The sequence below is a fragment of the Manis javanica genome, chromosome 17 (assembly GCF_040802235.1).
Source record: "Manis javanica isolate MJ-LG chromosome 17, MJ_LKY, whole genome shotgun sequence".
Lineage (NCBI taxonomy): Eukaryota > Metazoa > Chordata > Mammalia > Pholidota > Manidae > Manis > Manis javanica.
Genome location: NC_133172.1, coordinates 9,353,175 through 9,371,847, shown reverse-complemented (window position 1 = coordinate 9,371,847; position 18,673 = coordinate 9,353,175). Strand labels below are relative to the sequence as shown.

The window sequence follows — 18,673 nt, the reverse complement described above, 5'->3', positions numbered from 1 at the left end:
CATAGGTTAAGGGTGTGTGTATGGGGGGGAACCATCCACTTGCGGAGAGGAGACTAACGGTGGGAGCAAAGGGGTGACCCTGCAGCTGGCGTATCCCAAGACCCATCCTCTTCCCTGCCCCTAAAAAGAGTGAGGTAGATGGAAGGTGCTGGTGTCAGGAATGCACTGAAGTTCCTGCGTTGTCATAACGGTCTTTACCCATGAAGAAGGGCAGGGCAGGGGTGTTCTGGGTAATGGGGTGGGGAGGGGAGGCCCACTCTTCAGGGAAGTGAAGGTGTGAGTGACAGAGTTGGCTGGGTCCACGTGGGGGTAGGATGGAAGACACCGCCGTTCCATTCCAAAGTCCTAAACCAGTGGGCTGGGGGAGGGACGTCCCTGTCGGAACGTTCCACCAGTGGGAGGGAGAGCACAGCGGACGGTACCACTGGCAGGTTAGTAGGGAGGCGACCGGAAGCCTGGCTGGACCAGCCTGAGTCTGGGATCCCTTTTGCCCGTAAAAGGGACCCGGTGGTATTAGCTGGGTCAGTTCAGGAAAGGACAGTGCGGACAGAGTACCGTGTCGGAGAGAAGACCAGGACCCTGAGGCCTCATACTCCACCAGCGTGGGCTCAGTTTGGGGCGCAGACGGCTGGTCCCTGGCACAGCTGGGTACGCACCTCCTGCATCTGCGCGTGCAGCTCCTCCAGGGCGCTCGGCGGCAGCGCCGCCTGCACCTGCGCCTGCAGGGCCTTGAGCGCCAGCGCCAGGTGGTCCACCTCATCCCGCATAGTGTCCCAGGAGGCGAGCCGCTCCCACTCCTTGCGATGCTGGTGCGCCTGGTGGCGCCGGTACTCCATCACAAGGTAGCTGCAGGCAACCACGAAGATGGTGGCCTCACCCAGCAGCTCTGCGCCCAGCTCGGCAGCTGCCTCCTCATTCAGGGGCTTGATGGATGCCGCATTGAAGCCCATGATGTGCATCTTGGCCCGCACCTCCACCCAGTGGTACACTGTGGGGGAAGAGGAGTAAAGGATCTCTTGCTGGGCAGCCCCCTGCAAGCCCTGCCTCTGGACTCCTCAGTGTCCTGGACAGAGCAATGGGGACGCAGCAGCCAGAACTGCCAGCGTTAGGGAGTGAACGCCTTAAAGAAAACCTGCGCAGAACCTCATACACGAATGCCGTGCCAAGTTAGTGAGTGATCTGGCCTGGTGTGGTCCAGAGGGCATCTTTTGAAAACGTCCAGAAGATTCTGGTGAGCAGGCAGGGATGAGAAATGCTGCCCTGGAGGGGAGGTCCTGAGTGGAGGAGGTTGCACCTCTGTGGGGCTCACGAGTCCAGGGCCGGTGGGAGGCTTGCTCCCTCAGCTCCTCGCATAACCCACCGCAGGGCCAGCCAGGCGCCCTCCCTCTCCGGCTGAAGGTGGCGCTGACGGCTTCTGAGCTGCCCAACGGTGTTCGCTTTAGGGCGTGGGGCTTGGAAGGAGCACAGGGCTTCAGCCACGCAGCTCTAATGACAACCCCTTTACCTGGTCACTTAATTCACCTGAACAAGGATTATCAGCATTGCCATGGTTTATAAATGCAACAGAAGCATAAAGTTGATGCTGTGACCTCACTCCATTAATAATATTCATCCACAGATAATATGAACTTAAGGGGAAAATAAAGCACCTTACACCCATTGAGATGAATTTCAAACACTTCATACTTAACCCCTTCCAACCATTCTTCACAGCAACCAGACTAACCTAATTACCTTTTCTGCCTTTTGGTTAAAAGAATTACATATGCCATGGGGGGAATTATTTAGACTACGTAGAAGGGGGTTCATTGAAAAAGAAGTCCACCTTCCCACCTCCAGCTTTTAGTCCTACTCCTCAAAGATTAGCTAGTTTTTACCTTTTCTGCATTTATTTCTTCCATTTCAACCCTATGAGACCAAATAACAAGCTTGCATCTTTATTACTTGATCTACTAAATTGAATTTTTAGATACATTATGGTTTCATTTTCTACTGCCACCCTCCCATTGTGTGACTTTATTACATATTCTATATCCATTCCTTCCTCCTCTCAATTTTTACAAGTGATTCTTATTTTATTTGTTAACCATTTATTGGTAACCTTTGTAATTAAAAATAATTATACCTCTTGCCAGCATTTAGGATGTCTGCAGCATAAGAAGGGAGCACTTGGCCAGACATCCTAAATGCTGGCTAAGGAGGCAAAGACACAATGACAGCACATTCCTTTCTTTACAAAACAAAATCTGTTGAGTGGTTAAAGGTATCTTTTACATTTTTAGGATACAATTTTATTCGATGATTTTTATCACAATTAAAAAAAAATCAAATTCTCTATTACCTCCAAAATCTAAACAGTCCCTTAAACGTAAAGGTTCAAAAGAGAAACTTAGTCTTAAATTGATAAAGGACTTGTATCCAGCACATATAAAGAGCTCTTAAAACTGAACAATAGGAAGATCAGTAACTCAAAATGGTCAAATGGTTGGAAGAGACTTTTCACCAAAGGAGATATTCAGATAACCAATAAGCACATGAAAAGATGCTCAGCACGTTAGTCTTAGAAAAATACAAATCAAGACCACAGTGAGATGCCATTTCACACCCAGTAGAATAACTTCAATCAAAACAACAAACAGTTCCACTTATGAAAGGAATTCTCATATCCCACTGGTGGAGATGTAGTGATGCACCTCACTTTGGAGAGAAGTTTGGAAGTTTCTTAAATAGTTACACATAAATTTACCATATGATTCAACAACCTCAGTCTTAGGTACGTACCCTAGAGAAATAAATACAATCACACAGTTGTGCATAAACATTCACAGTAGCCCCAAAGTGGAAACAACCCACATGTCCATTAATTGGTGACTGGATAAACAGAATCTGATACAATTATATGTGGAGTGTTATTAATATATAAAAAGGAATGAGGCACTGGTGTGGGCTACAACATGGGTGAACCTTGAAAACATTATGCTGAATGAAAGAAGCCAGACATAAAAGGCCACAGAGTATATGATGCCTTTTATATGAAAGGTTCAGAACAGGGAAATCTGTAGAGACAGAAAGTAGATCAGTGGTTGACAGGGATGGGGAGGGACTGCTTGTGGGCATGAGGGAGTTCTTAGAGTGATGGAAATGTTCTAAAATTGGATTGTGGTAATGGTTACACAACTATGGACATTTGCTAAAAATAAATTGTCTACCTAAAACAGGAATTTTATGGCATGCAGATTATACCTCAACAAAGCCATTTAAACAAGCAAAACACACCACCAGAGTTGTGGAGTGTCACCTGATGAAACTGGCAGGCTGATGGCAGAGACTCCCTGCCAAGCCTAAGTGGGTCCCCGCCAAACAGCAGTGACCTCAGGAACGAGTGCTTGTATTTGTGGGGAGTCCAATTTTCCAAAATCGAAACCCCTCTCTTGGGCTGGGGAACCCGCTGCTGCCAGCCAGGAACAGCAGCACGTACCAGAAAGGAGCATCCTATGGCTTCCCACAGGGGGATTACCCTTCTTCTACAACCACACGGCTCGCAGCCAGCAGCCAGGCCTGCCATGGTGGCCACATGATGACACCAGGGACCCTGGCTGCTCCTCTTTCAGCCTTACCTTCCTTAGTGAGGTGCCTTAAGCCCCTTGCCTCAAAGATGCCTGCTGTCCCTCTGGGCATCATATGCTCCTCCTTGGCAGGAAACAAGGGCAGGTGTGGTCAAAAAGCATGTGCATCTGATCTGTCCCTTCTTATGAAGCCACTGGATTTCAGGAAAACCCCATGGAGTAGATTTCCCTACATGTCATGTGGCCGCCCTTCACTGCAGGGGAGTCAAACATCCATGGTGGAGAAGATGGAAAGAATGGTGACTTGGCACAAGACTGTCTTCCAAGAGGACCTCACCTCCCTCTACAGCCACCAAAAAGACCCTGCTGCTCTCCCTCCCTGGCAACCAGCTCTCAGGCTTGTGGGCCAGGCTTGGTCATCTTGCTCCCTTCTGGGAACCTGGAATCTTGAGCAAGTCTTCAGTGATGCAAGGAGTGCCTAGGAGTCATGCAGGAGCAGGGATGGCACGGCCAGGGCAGATGTGGGGATGGTACCACGGTGCTGGCAGCCCTCTGACCTCGGGAGTCCACCGGTGCCTTGTGCTCACTTCAACCTGGTATAGACTACATGCTGCAAGGTGTCCACCCAGCCAGGGACTTCCCGGTGCCTCTTGCAGATAGGTGTGGCCAGGGTGTTGAGTCCTGGCAAGGCTAATCGAGCTGAAGTGAATCAAGCACCACCTCCAGTCATGGTCTGTAAACCTGGGCTATGCTCCTTCAGCGTCTTTACATGTTTCTCTGGCTGGAGTGGACATGACCCAGGATGACCTGGAAATGCATGTGCTGAAGAAGGCAGGGCTGCATCAGCCAGATGGACTGCATGGGGAAGGAGGGCTGCCTTGCCAAACGATTCTGCTGCCAGTACCGCTATATAAGCAAGAAAGGAACTCCGGTTCCAGGCACCATTACACATTTTGGGTCTCTTGGTGACAGGATTGGCATCCCCAACTTTGCACCTGGCAATTTCCTTAGCCATGGCCTCTGGTGAGCTACCTGATATCCTCCCAAAATATTTTTTTCTGCTTCAGTTGGCCCAGGATGGTTTTTGTTGTTGAAAATACAGGTTCTTTGTGGCTGATGACAAAATGCAACATTTTGCAACAGAATGTTTACTCTGTGCTAGGTGCCTACCTAAGTGTTTGCATGTATTAATCGCTTCGTTGCCACTTTAATCCCATAAAGGAAGTTATCAGGCACAGAGACATCCAGTCACTGGAGCTCACCCATCTGGTAGGAGGCACTAGGGCTTGAGTCCAGGAATCTTGGGGGTCAGAGCCCATGTTCTTCTCCATGATGCTCCATTGCCCTCCAGACAGACTCTGAGCCAGAAAAGATGGCAAATTACATGCACGTTCATACAGTAACCATAAGGTGGAAAGAACTCAAATGTTCATCAACAGATGTACAGATAAATTGAGGTCTATCCACACAATGGAATATTACTCAGCCATAAAAAGGAATGGAGCACTGATCCATGACACAACATGGATGACCCTTGAAAACATTATGCTGAGTGAAAGAAGCCAGAGACAAAAGGTCACATGTTGTATGGTTCCATTCATATAAAATGTCCAGAATAGGCCAATCATAGAGACAGAAATCAGATTGTGGTTTCCAGGAGCTGGTGGGGGAGGTGGGAGGGATGGCGAGTGGCCACCTGAAGTAACAAGTTTATTTGGGGGCTGATGAAAATGCTTTGGAACTAGAGGTGAAGGTTGTACAAGATTGTGAAATTTTGAAATTATTAATAATCTTAGTGTATAATGGTTTTCAGATTATGTGCAAAAAAGTCCTTATTCTTAGAAGACTCATGCTTAAGTTTTTAACGATGAAGTACCATGGCAGCTGCAAATTATTTTCAAGTGATTCAGCAAAAAAAAAAAAAAAATCTGCATATGTATAGAGACATAGATGCAGATGTAAACTGTTATGGACCTAACGTTTGTGTGCCTCCAAAATCCATATGCTGGAGCCCTAATTTCTAATGTGATGGTACTTGGACATGAGACCTTTGGGTGGAACTAGGTTTCAATGATGGGATTAGTGTCCTTATAAGAAGAGGCAGCGATACCAGGGCTTTCTTTCTGTCGTCCACGGGAGGTCATGTCAAGAAGGAAGCCATCTGCAAGCCAGGAAGAGGGACCTCACCAGGACCCACCAGCATCTTGATCTTGGACTTTCCAGCCTCCGGAATTGTGAGTAAATACATTTGTTTAGGCCCCCCAGCCTATGGTATTTTGTTAGAGTAGCTTGATCGAAGACATAAACATAGGTGTGGATGCAGATCCAGACACCTGAAGGGTATAAATGGCGCGCTGGGAACAGGTAGTGAATCCAGTAAGGGCATCTGGGTGTTCATTGTATAGTTCTTTCCATTTTTCTGTAGGTTTGGAAATTGTCCAAATAAAATGTTGGGGAAAACTAAAATACAAAAAAAGTAAAGAGTATATAAAGAGAATACACCAAAAGGGAAGTGCTGATTATTTCTGGAAGTTAGGTATTGGGAGGGTCTTGATGTTAAAATTTTTCTCCCATGAATACTGATGACTTGTTCAGTTAAATAAGAAGCAAATTCAAAAGGCATGCATGCTCAGATCCAGCAGCATCATTCCAGGAATCTCTCTTAAGAGAGCAATGATGGCAGGCACAAAGACTTAGCCCTGGCTCCCTGAGGACACACGACTGTCCCGTGTAGCTCTTTGGGGAGGTCCTTTCCTTCTAATCTCGAGGTGCTCTCCAGGGCAAGTAGGGGCTGTCTGGCGTGTGATGTGTCCATCTACTAAGCTTAAACCTAAAAACTCATGGAAAACTCGGAGGGGTGGGTGGCAAACACTGTCTCCTGGAGGGTTTCCATGAGATTAAGCCCCAGTTGGCTGTAGAAGTAACCTGCTCACCTCCTAAGGCTTCCTCCATTTCCCATTTCGCTTCCTTCCAAAAGAACATCTTGTAGCTTTTCATCAAAGAGTAAAGGGATAGCAGTAACTCCTTTGCCCTTTAACTACAGGGGTATAAAAGGGACCCTCCTTGTAGCAACAGAAAGTAACTTGATTGTTGAAGAGGCACAGAGTTTCCATTTAGAATGACAAAGAAGTTCTAGAAGTAGATGGTGGTGATGTTTGCACAGCACTGTGAATTGTACTTAACTGCATGCACACATAAAATGGTTAAAATAATAAATTTTATGTTATGTATATTTTGTCAAAACTTTAAAGAGAAGAGGTAACTTGGTAATGAGAAATTAATCTGTTTTATTCCCAACTGGTCAGTATCAGCTGGGTGGTTACTGCCATACAGTCTGGCGATAATAACCCAGAGCTAGGGAGACCCCACAGGTCAGGGCTCAGTCCCTCAGGGCTGCTGCCACTCCAGAGACCAGCTGCAAGTGGGGTTCCAAGCTACTTGCACTTCTGACTGACTGGCTATAAATTTGGGGGCTCCCACAAATCCCCTCAGGCTCCAAACTTCACTAGAATGAATTGCTGAATGGCCTGAAAATGCTACACTTACTTTTACAGTTTCATTATAAAGATACACAGAGGGGCAGGTCTAGGAGGGATGATGGAGCTTCCACGTGAATCATAAGGCTTCTCCCTCTGGCGTTTCAAATGTGGAGGCCGGCCCGGAAGTGCCTCTGTCTCACTGAGTGGGTAAGAGTGATGCAATCCCTGGCCCCGTGGTTGAACTCAATCTCGGGAGCCCCTCCTCTCCCAGAGTATCAGGCTGTTTAAGGTCACAACCCTAATCTTACCCTAGGTCTTTCTGGTCATCACCCCAACCCTGAATCACCTCATTAGCATAACAAAGATACACTTACACATGGATGTTTATAAAGGATTTTGAAGCTATGTGCTTGAAATGGTAAAACTGGGAAACAGGTGTATTCTTTATCATACTGCAAGTATTAAGGGAGTTACTCAATACATAGGCATTGAGAGGTGACTGGCTGAGCCTGGCGTCCTGAAGATATAAACTGTCCTCCTCTGGTGCTGTGGCCTCCACGACATGCACTGACCAGGGGCAGCCAGGGGCAGGCCAGGGTCCAGGACCCTGCCGGGAGCCCCAACTTCTCTTCTCAGGTTCGGGCCACCCACCACCTGCCCGCTCTGGCTGGCTCCCCAACCCTCACACCTCGCACCTCTCTCCCCTGCAGCTCCCATTCGCACAGGGAAGGGCCCATCCCTCCGAAGGTGAGCCTGGGCCTGGAGGAGGCCGGCAGCAATGGGGGCAGAGGATGGAAAGGGCTTTCTGGGCACAACTGGGAGGCAAATATCAAATATCAGCCGCTGCAATCGAGACACTGAGTGGTGAGCTAAGCCCCAATTTCTGAAGGAGTTGGGGGCCCTGAGCAACGACTGAGGGCTCCAGGCCCCTCAGAATCACGGCCACACCTTTGGACGGTGCTCTGCAGGGTCCCCACCCCCACGACTGCAGGTAAGTCACGGAAGCATCAGGGGACAGGCGGAGACCCTTGGGGCTTTCATACACTGGGATTCTGCAAACTCCAAATGAAAACTGTAAAGGCAGAGAGGCCCTAGGCCCGAGTTGCCGTTTTGTGCACCACCCTCAGCCCAGAGTGCCCCCGGACAGGGAAGGCAGCTGGTACAGGACGGAGCCCAGAGAGGAAGGGCCGCGTACCAGTAGGGGGAGCCGGACTGCCAGCTCCGTGTTCCTGCTCAGTGGCCGGCGGCCACAGCGGGGAACGCTGACCCACACCCCAGCCCCTGTGGGCCTGCGGTAGCCTCCGTGAGAATCCCGCATGCCAGCCCCTTGGGCTCAGTGTGGGTGCTGGGGGGCAGGGAGCCATTACCAGGAGGGAGCAGAGGTGGGGCATCTGCTGGGCTGGGAGGGTGCAGGGCAGCGATCAGCTGGGTCAACAGTCAAAGTCAAGAGCTCCTTCCTACCACCGGCCCAGCTGGTGAAGGTTTTCTATTAAAACTCCCTTATTTCAACCCCACATGGCACCTAATAACTGACAGTCGCTTTGAACCTTTGTGGCATCCTGAAGCTGAAAATCGCATCTTAGAGAATGGAAATGTGTGGCTCAGAGAGGTGAAGTTCATCCTCCTAGGCCACACAACAGGTGAGGGGGAGGACGGGCTTGAACCCTGACCCCAGCTGTGAGTCCTCTCCTACTTTTCTAATCAAATTCCTAACATGATGTGACACTGTTTCCAGCCCTAACAGGAGCCCCAGGCCCAGATAAGTGCAGGGGCTGTGGGGTGAGAAGAATGTGAGCAATAAGGCAAAGGAGGAAAGACAAGTGCCAAGTCCGGGGGCTGAGGACCCTGCTGCTCTGGGACATGTCAGGCCAAAGGAGGGCAGGGAAACGTGTCTCCCAGCTCTGAAGCCCGCGGGCCTGCCCCACAGTGGACGCAGTTGGCCTGCTGAAAGATGCTGACCTCTTGCCTGTCCGGCTTAAGTTGCTCTCCCTCCAGGGGCATAGGGGTGTCGCACCCAACTCCCCCAGTGCCCTGGCCCAGCATCGGCCTGACCATCTTGACCATTCTGCAAGGGCGCCCAGGGCCATGTGCCCATACTGGTCTTCTGTGACCTGAGAGAAGCGGATCATCCGTGTCCGACCGCTGGCTGCCTGCACTCCCTTGGCTGATGTAGAGCCCAAGGTGAGTGGTCAGCAACCATGCCCACGGGGTTAGAAGCCCACTGTGGGCCTGAGCGCCCAATGCAGACCACGTGCCTTGGGCCAGATGGAAAGGAGGCAGCCAGAGGAAGGCAGCAGCCCTGCTCTGGGGACAGAGGCAAATGGGACCTTGGACATAAGTGCTGGATAAAAGATGAATGGAAGCAGGAAAATGCAAATCAAAACCACAAGGAGATACCACTTCACATCCGCTGGGATGGCAGTCTATAATCAGAAAGTCAGATAAGAAGTATTGGCAAGGATGCAGAGAAATCAGCACTCTTGTGCACTGGGGTGGGAATGGAAAAGGGCACCATCAGCACCCAGAAAAGGCCAATCTATGGAGACTGCGCGTAGATGAGTGGTTCCCTAGGCCTAGGCGCGTGGGGAGGCTGGGAGGAAAGGGGGAGTCACAGCCAGTGGACCCGGGGTTTCTATTTAGGATAATGGAAATGTTCTAAAATTGACTGCAGTGATTGCATACTCCTGTAAATATGCTAAAACCATTGAATTGTACACTTTCAATGAGTGCATTATATGATGTGTTAATTCTATCTTAATAAAGGTTCTTAAGGTCAAATAGAAGATGCAACGGCAATAAAGGGGGGGAGAGAGCAGAGGCCCTCAGTCCAAGCTGGCCACGACTCAGGCTGAGCTGTGTCTGTCCCCCAGGTGAGGTGCTGGAGGTGAGAAAGGAGAGGTGGCAACTTTGCAGCAGCGTGGCCCTGGACCCCAGAGACCACAAGTGGAGCTGCTGCAGAGACATCTACCCCTTCCACCGCCTCACGCAGAGGTGATACCAAACCTGGGTTTGTAATCATCCCCATGGACCCCAAGAAGTCAGAGGCTGAAGACTGCAGGACATACACCCAGGAAACTCTAGGTAGGTCTTGGCTGTGCTGGCAGCCTCCCCTTCTGGTTCTCCTGTGCTCTGGGGGCCACTGAGACCCTTTTCTCTCTCCTTCCTTCCTGGGAGCTCTGCCCTCCATGGAGGGGCTTGTCTGCTGCCAGACAGGGGTCTGTGCCAATAACTTAGCTGTGTCCCAGCTTCCCATTGTGTGACCTTGATAAATGTCCTGCCTTCTCTGAGCCCATCTACTGTCACCAGGTGAGGGGTATGCATAAAAACTTCTCATCCAAAGACAGGGGGCTGGGGCCTCTGTGGTCCCTTCCCACAGCTCAGGAAGTGACACGCCCAGGGAGGGGTGTAGGAGTGGGGGTGAAGGCAAAGAAAAGGGGCTCATCTCCTGGTTGCTGGAAGTCATGAGCAGGTGGAAATCACCTGAAGCTCACCACCAGGCAGTGGCACCTGCAGCTACCTTCCAAGGTCAGGAGACAACCTGTTTCTGAACCTGGGCTGGTGGTGACCTAGCATTTGGTTTCTTCTTCTCTATATACTGCAGAAGAGAATGAAAATTGATTAGATTTATGTGTATTCTCATGCAAGGATTTCATCAATGGAACAGTGTGCTACTGAAGGGCATATATTATGACCTGGTTTTGATGAAAAGCAAATAATACTATTCACAGGCTAGAAATATGGGTCTTTCTTCTTTTCCTACCAGCTGATTGTATTTTAAATGAGCAGATGTTACAGAAGCAGGAAAAAATAAGAATGATCTTGTTTCTGAGGAGTGGAACCTCCATGGGTCCAAAAGTGAAAACCTCTCCTGGGGGCCTGAGCTCCACCCACCTGGTGGGAGGAGACCCAGGAACTGCGCCCTAACTCACAGTCCAGTGCATACTCTACCCACAGGGCAGCCCATCTGTCCACTTTCTGGGGGGCTACTGCTCCCCAAAGCCGCACTTGGGAAAGGAGGCAGAAACCTTGGAACCACCTGATGCTCTGAGTGTGACTCTCCAAGCCCCAGACACTGGCTCCCAAACTGCAAGATCACACGAGGTAAGTGGGGGAGGCTGGCCTTAAACATCGCGGCGCAAACAAAACTAACGGGAGAGGTTCTGCTCCCGAGGGCACTACTTAGGTGAGTGGTTGGTGTTGGGGGTCCTGGTCTCATGCTCCCCTGGAGACCCAGGGAACGCTGGAGCTGGAACACTCCCCTAAGCCCCCAGACCTGCTCTCCACTCTGGCCAGTCCTTTTCTGTTCCCAGGAGGCTTAACGCAGGATGGCATCACCCCCACCCTTGCCCTCTGTTTTCTGGCAGGCAGGGACTTTGGGCAAGGAGGGGATGGGAGAAAGTAGAGGGGGGCCATGTGCCCGCTGCTCCTGCTCTGCCTTGGCTGGGCCGCACAGCCGTGCCCTTGACCCAAGGCTGCAGCTTTTGCACCTGGCCATCTGGGACCAGCTCCTATGCCCTTCCAAAATCTTGGGGTAGTATCAGCTCTGCTTGTCCAGTCCCTGGGGGTCTCAGCATCCCTCCATAGAGCCCTTCAGCCTACCACACCTGCCCTGCCCACACTACTGTCCCACCCCAGACAATCTTCAGTAAACAAAACTAACACAGCAGACAAACAGGAAAACCTAGCACAGTCCCCAGGGCTCTAGGCTGTTAGCCTGGCCCTTGAGGTCCTGCCCAAACAAGCCCTTGCCAAGTCATCCCCAGCCCCCTGCCCTGCTCCAGCAGCTCTGACCACTCTCTGCAGCAGCTGGGGCTTTGCATGTGCGTGAGCTTTACTAGGGCACCTCCCCACTGCAACTGCTGCTTAAGCTGAAGTTCCTCTGGAGAGCAGCTCTTAAATCCACCCTCACCCAGCCAAAGGTGATGCCCTCGCCCCCAAGGCCCATACTGATCACTTAAACAACGGGCACAGAACACTCTGTAGACTGCTTCCCACTTCGCACATGTGTGTATCTGTCAACCCACATGCCATGCATACCTCTTTCTGCTATGTGCACACACACATTTAAGACATGAACACAGTGAAAAGCTAACAATGATCATCTCTGGGAAGGGGGCTTCCAGATAACTTTTTCATTCCAATTTATGTTTTCAGCATTGCTGAATTTTCTGTAGTAAGCCTGCTGTGCCTTGAAATTTAATATAGAAAATAATGATTGGGAAATGAAGAAATGACCAGAATAGACTTTTTTCTGAACTGACTTCTTCAACTACAGGCTGCCCAGGCCCTGAGCTCTCAGGTCACCCAGCCCTGCCTCTGCCCCATTATGCTGTGCTCAGCCCCAGGACTGGGGCATTTAAACAAATGATTTTGCACATACCCTTCTCTGGGCCTTTGCATATGGTGTCCTGCCTGCACCTGCCTTTCTGTGATTTTGATTTTAATCTGTAATAAGTAATAACACGAGTATATCAGCCTTTCTGAGTCCTTGTGAGTCTGTCTAGCACATCACTGAGACTGAGCATGGTTTTGGGGATCCCCAACACAAGGGAATTCAAGGATTCAAAGATACAATTCTTGAAAATCCTTCACACAGTGCCAGGAACCTAAGAAATGTGAAACGGGAGATTCAGTTCCTCCGTGACTCAGTTTCCCCCTCTGCAAAATGGGGGTCATAATCACCCTGCACTCTTAGGGTGGGGGTGTTTATAACCTGGAGCAATGAAACTCTTCCCAAACAAGGGAGGAAGAGGAAGAGCCATAAATGAAAAGATGGGAAAATCCGGTTTATTATAATTGACGAACTTTTGCTGGATGAAAGCACCGCAATCAATCATGGACGACAATTAATGTGGGCATTCCTCACAGGAAATCCAAATGTCTAACAAACAGCGGTAAATGTGTTCAATCCGCTAGGGATCGGCAGGGAAGCACAGACACACTCTCCAAGCCACTCTTCCTACTCCACGGCTCCAGTGAGCGGTCTGCCATGGGGTATCCCCATCTCAGACCAAGCGGTGGTATATGCAGATTCTATGAGGAGCACCTACAAATCACTTGGAGAAAGACTGACCAGCCTCCAAAAAGTGAATGTGGTTCATTAAATAATGGCCCCCACATACATCCACATTCCAAACCTTAGAACCACTGACTTCATACGGCAAAAGGGGCTTTGCAAATGTGACGAAGTGGAGGATCCTGAGACGGGAAGACGATCGTGGATTCTCCAGGCAGGCCCTAAATGCTATCAAAAGTGTCCTTGGCAGAGGGAGGCCGGGGGAGATCTGGTCATTGTAGGAGGTTGAAGGGTGGCCCCAGAAAGAAATGTCCGCATCCAACTCCCCGGATCATGTGAATGTCTCCCTATTTGGCACAAGGGTCTTTGGAGATATAATGAATTTAAGGATCTCAAGACGAGATCATCCTGGATTATGGGCTCTAAATCCAGTGACAAGTGTCCTCATAGAGAAACAGGAGAGGAGAAGACACAGACACACAGAGGCGAAGGCCACGTGCAGCTGGAGCCAGAGATTGGAGGGTGGCAGCCACCAGCTCAGGGAGGCCTGGAGCCTCCAGAAGCTGGAAGAGGCAGAAGCCTCCTCCCCGCAAGCCTTTGGAGGGGCACAGTCCTGCCAGCAACTTGGTTTTGGTCCAGTGATAACTGATTTCTCTTCTCTGGCCTCTCGAACTGTAAGTGAATAAATGTGCATCGTTTTAAGCCAAGTGTGGGTAATTTGTTACAGCAGCCACAGGAAACTAATACAATGGATAAAAGCCCTGAGAAGATGTGAAAAGAAGCACATACAAAGATGCTTGATATCATGGCTCATTAGAGAAAGATAAATGAAAACCACAATAAGATACCACTGACATATATACTACAATGGTTAAAATTAAAAAGAGAAAAAGAGGAAAAAGAAAAGACTGTCAATATGGACCACTGCCAGGGACGTGCAGCTGCTGAACTTTCATTTGAAGTCGGGGTGGGGGCAAGGGAGGGGGCGGGAAGAGAATGTCGTACCTTACGGTTGCATTCCAAAAACTGGAAGTTTCTCTGAGGGTAAACACACATTTGTCCTATGACCCAGCAATCCGACTCCTAATATTCCCAAGGCACACTGAACCTTGTGCCTGGGCGGCCTGAGCAGCTTTGCTCATTAAATTCATGCCAACTAAAAAAAAAGTAGACGAAAGGGGAAACATCTAGTGAGGAAAATGACCCAAGGATAGAAACAGAGCTCTGACAATCTGGAAAAAATAAACTGCTCAATAAAATATGAGCTAATAAAGGTATGATTTTACTCTTTCAAAGTACGACTTAAATTTGCTGTCAAACTACCCATGTCCACAGTTTGAGAAATTATTTTTTCTCCCATGCAACATAGCAGAAAGCCATGAGAAATCTCTGGAAAATCCTTCCACACCCCCAGCAAGGTGGAGTAGGCACGTTCTTCCTTTGAGAGGTCAGAGCTACTCAGCACGAGCCATCAGAGAGAGACTGCGGGAGTGTATTAGTCTCCAGCTATAACATAGTACCACGAACTCGATGGCTTATAACAGAAATTTATTCTCTCACACTTCTGGAGGACAGAAGTCCAAAATCTGCATCACGGGGCTGAAATCAGGGTGGGGCAGGGGGTGATGACTAGGTAGAGCACAGGGGTTTTTAGGGCAATGAAACCAGTCTGTGATACTATACGGTGGATGCATGTCATTATACATTTGTCCAAGCCCACAGAACGTTCAACACCAAAAGTGAACCCTAATGTAATTACGGACTTTAGTCAGTATTGAGGCATCGATTGTAGTAAATGTAACCACTAATGCAAATGTTAATAATAGGGCAACTAAGTATGTGTGAGGTGGAAGGGGATATATGGAGATTCTCTTTCTGCCCAGTTTTTCTGTAAACCCAAAACTGCTCCCCAAGAAAGTATTAAATTTTTTTTCCCCCAAGAGGGGTACAGTGTTCCCCGAGGCACTGCAATACCAAATCGATGTATGGAGGGGACAGAGCAAGCTCCTACTCTACTTCCTGGCTCCCAAAACCCACTTAATATATTGTCCTTGGGTAGAGGATGTATCGGATGTTAAACTGATAGGAACAGATTCTACACTTGATCTTAGCCAAAAGGCCGAGAAGCAATCAGAAAGTACTAACTTAAAAAAAAATGCATTATCGAGAGCAGAGGCACAACCACTCAGATATGAGAATAAGAACGGGACTGCCAGGTTGCCTAGAAGAGACCAAAATACATTTTCAAACTCTTGTCATTCAAAAAGCAATGGTGCTGACACAGGCAGACAAGCGGACAACCGAACAGGACTGAGAAAGCAGTGCCCATGTGGAGGGGACGCAGTGGCTGCTGCTGCTCAGCCCCAGGTGAGAAGCGGAGGGCCCGACTGTTCCACACACTTTCAAACATCAGCCGCCCATTCACTTGAAAGTGAAGAAAACTGATCCTGGCTTTACACTCATCAAAAACAAAACAAAACAAAACACGATGATTAATCTTAATGAATGACTTAGACACAAAGAAAACTTGAATAAAAATATGAGAGGAAAATAGAGTCAAAGATATAAATCTGTGAGGCAGAGGAACCCTTCTCAAATAAAGACAGCAAAAAACAAATGCCTGAAAAAAAAAGGTTAATAGATTTGGTTACTTGAAAATGAAAAACCTCAATAGGATAAAACACACCAGAAACAAACATCAAAGGGACAGACAGTGAAAACGGGCTTTTTTCAAAAGCACACCAATGTCTTAATAAATGGCTGAAAAGATGCCCAACCTACAGGTAAGTAAGAAAATGCAAATCACAAGAACCATGAAATCCCACCACACACAATGGCTTGAAAAATTGAAAAGTTTCATAGCTACAAGTGTTGACAGTTTCCCTGCCAGTCCACGGAGCTTTTAGGGGGCATTTTTGTAGTAACTACAAACATTTTTAATGCATTTCGTTCTTTAAGCTCTTGCTATCTGCCTAAGGAAATGCTCTCGCTGGCTGGAAAGGCACACGCAGGTGCTCAGTGCTGCGAGAGGAGAGGAGTGGGCAGCATCGATGCCCATACACGGGGGATCTTAAGGGATCCTCGCATGACCAGACCATCCCTAAAAGGGGTCTGCGGAAGTTCCCCCGAACTGTAGACAGGTTTCCTTTCAGGGAAGGGACTTCGGTTTCTCTGAAATGGCTGGATTTTTATGAAGAGACCGTGCAATTTAGAAAGAATAAATATCAAGGCCCAGGACATGCCCTTTGTGGGAGGGGGGTCATCACATCTTGGATGTGATGGAAAGCCCACTGTGACCCCCCCAGGTCCACTTCACCCTTACTTGGTGGAGGCTGGCCTGGGCACTGCCATTCCAGGGGTGAGGGGAGCCCTAAGGGTCCCAAGTCCAAGCCCACCACTTCCATTTGCCGACTTCCTCCAGGATGTCCAGTGGATATCAGGGGTGTCCCCTGATGGAGGAGTCAGCCAGACACAGAACGTCAGTTACCAGGCATGAAAAGGAGCTCGGTGATGTCACACAGTGGTAAAGACAGAAAGGGCTGTCTCTCCAGCTCCTGGAGGTACACTGAGTACAAATAACAAAAGCCTGCAGAGGGTGCTCAAGTCTGAGGCAACCAGGGGCTGGGGAAGGGCAGGGCGATCACTATCTCCCCACACCTGGTTCTGCGGCAGCCTCACCATCGCAGGATGGGCCAACATTTCCCTTCTAGGTGCACAGAGCAAAAACCCTGAAGCCATCAATGACTCCCCACATCTCATCGTCCAGCAAATCCTGTCTGCTTCACTTTTGAAATATTAACAAGCTTGGAATCCCGCTTCTTCCTACCTCCACTGTCTCTGCCTGGTCCAGCCACCATCACTTCCTGCCTGGACAGTCAGTCTTCACTGGGCTGGCAGCTTCCAGCTTCACCTCCCCCAGTCTGTCAGGGGGTCCTGATAACACTAAGTCAGCTCATGTCCCTCCTCCGCTCAGAGCCCTGCCACGGCTCCCACGTCACCCAGAGTAAAAGCTGAAGTCTTCACCGTGGCCCAAGGCAGCCCACTTTATGTAGGTTTGCATAATACATACACATGTATATACTTATGACATACAGTAAAGAGAATAGAAAATAACAGAGTGTTTTGGGTATGGTAAGGGCAATTACTGTTTGGTGAAAATTCTGTTCTAACAATATATATAATAGGCTGTATGAGATTTACATACATGTGTTCTATAATACAGGTAATGGGTTTTATGTTTATAATACAATTAGGTATATATGATTCACACGTATCTGTAGGTTTTCTTCATGAGATGGAATATAGGGAAGCATCAGACTGCACTGCACATATTAAGCATAATTAGTGAAACTTGCATTCCAATGATACACACACACACACTTAAGATACAATGTTATCGTCCGTATTACATATTTTCATATTCCATTATATATCATGAGTTATGAACTATGTGGTGATTATAACATGAATTATAATTCTAATGCATATAGTGTGAATTGTGATTATATAAACATGTATAGAACGGATTATATAAACTATGCTTCTTACTGGTTTGCTGCCACAGACTGGGATAAAGTCTGAGATCTGCGTGCAGAAGGGTCACCGCAGAGGCTCAGGGGAGCAGCTTCTGTGGGTGCGGAGTGGAGGAAACAGGCCTGGCGGGGAGAAGCTGAAGCACAATGCGGTCACAATCCTACGGGGCTCCCGGAGCTGCTGCGACCCTCCAGAGCTGTGCCAGCTGAGGCAACGCGGCCAGGCTTTCTCCCCCAGCCCCCCCAGCCACCCCTCTCCCCTTGCTCACTCTATTCCAGGGGTTGGAAAACTTTTTTTGTAAAGGGCCATACAGTAAATATTTTCATCTTCGAAGGCTGTGTGATGTCTACCGCAAATACTCAAGCCGGCCATTGCAGTACAAAAGCAGCCATAAACAACATAAAAACAAATGAGTGTGGCTGTGTTCCAACAAATCTTTACTTACAAAGACAGCAGGCAGCTGGATTTGGCCCAGCGACCTTAGTCCCCAAACCCCTGCTCTTTCTGAGAGCCATAACCTCTTGCTGTCCCAGAAACAGGCCAACCCCTCACCTGCCTTAGGGCCTTTAGTTACCGATAACCCTTGCCTGCTCCCTGGAAGCTGCCTTCAGGGCTCATCTCCGACCACCTGCCCTCAATCAGCCGTCCCCACTACTCCTGAACTCCGACACTGGATTAGCTCTGTCTCCTGCAGGTGTCGGCTCATGGTGGTGGGGACCTTGTCTCGCTGCTGGCTGATTCCAAGCTACGAGAATTGGGGCAAGGCACGCAGCAGGCACTTAGTAAACATTGTCTAGTGAGTGGGTGCATGGTGCCCACTCAGTTCTCCTTTGGACATGCTTCTCCTCTCCCTCCTTTGTCCACCGGGGCTGGGACCCAGGCCTGACCACACAGAGACACAGTGGCTAGCACAGGGATGGCTGTATGGGCCAGTGGGTCAGGCAGGGGCTTTATGAAGTCCATTTTCACCTGGGTGGCTCTCTCCAGGCAAGGGCCTACCCAACAGGGAAACCAACAGAGGGGACAAAGGCCTGCCAGGAGATGGGGATGCGGTTTGGGGCTTTTGCGAGCCTGTGGAT

The 18,673-nt window shown here is 49.1% G+C and overlaps 1 non-coding gene across 1 annotated transcript; it reads right to left on the bottom strand.

Annotated features, from left to right (window-relative positions):
• Positions 1-15,001: 15,001 nt before the first annotated feature.
• Positions 15,002-15,192, bottom strand: LOC118970063 (U2 spliceosomal RNA). Its single transcript, XR_005057875.2, has one exon. It is a non-coding gene; the product is annotated as a U2 spliceosomal RNA (small nuclear RNA).
• Between the last annotated feature and the right edge of the window lie 3,481 nt (positions 15,193-18,673).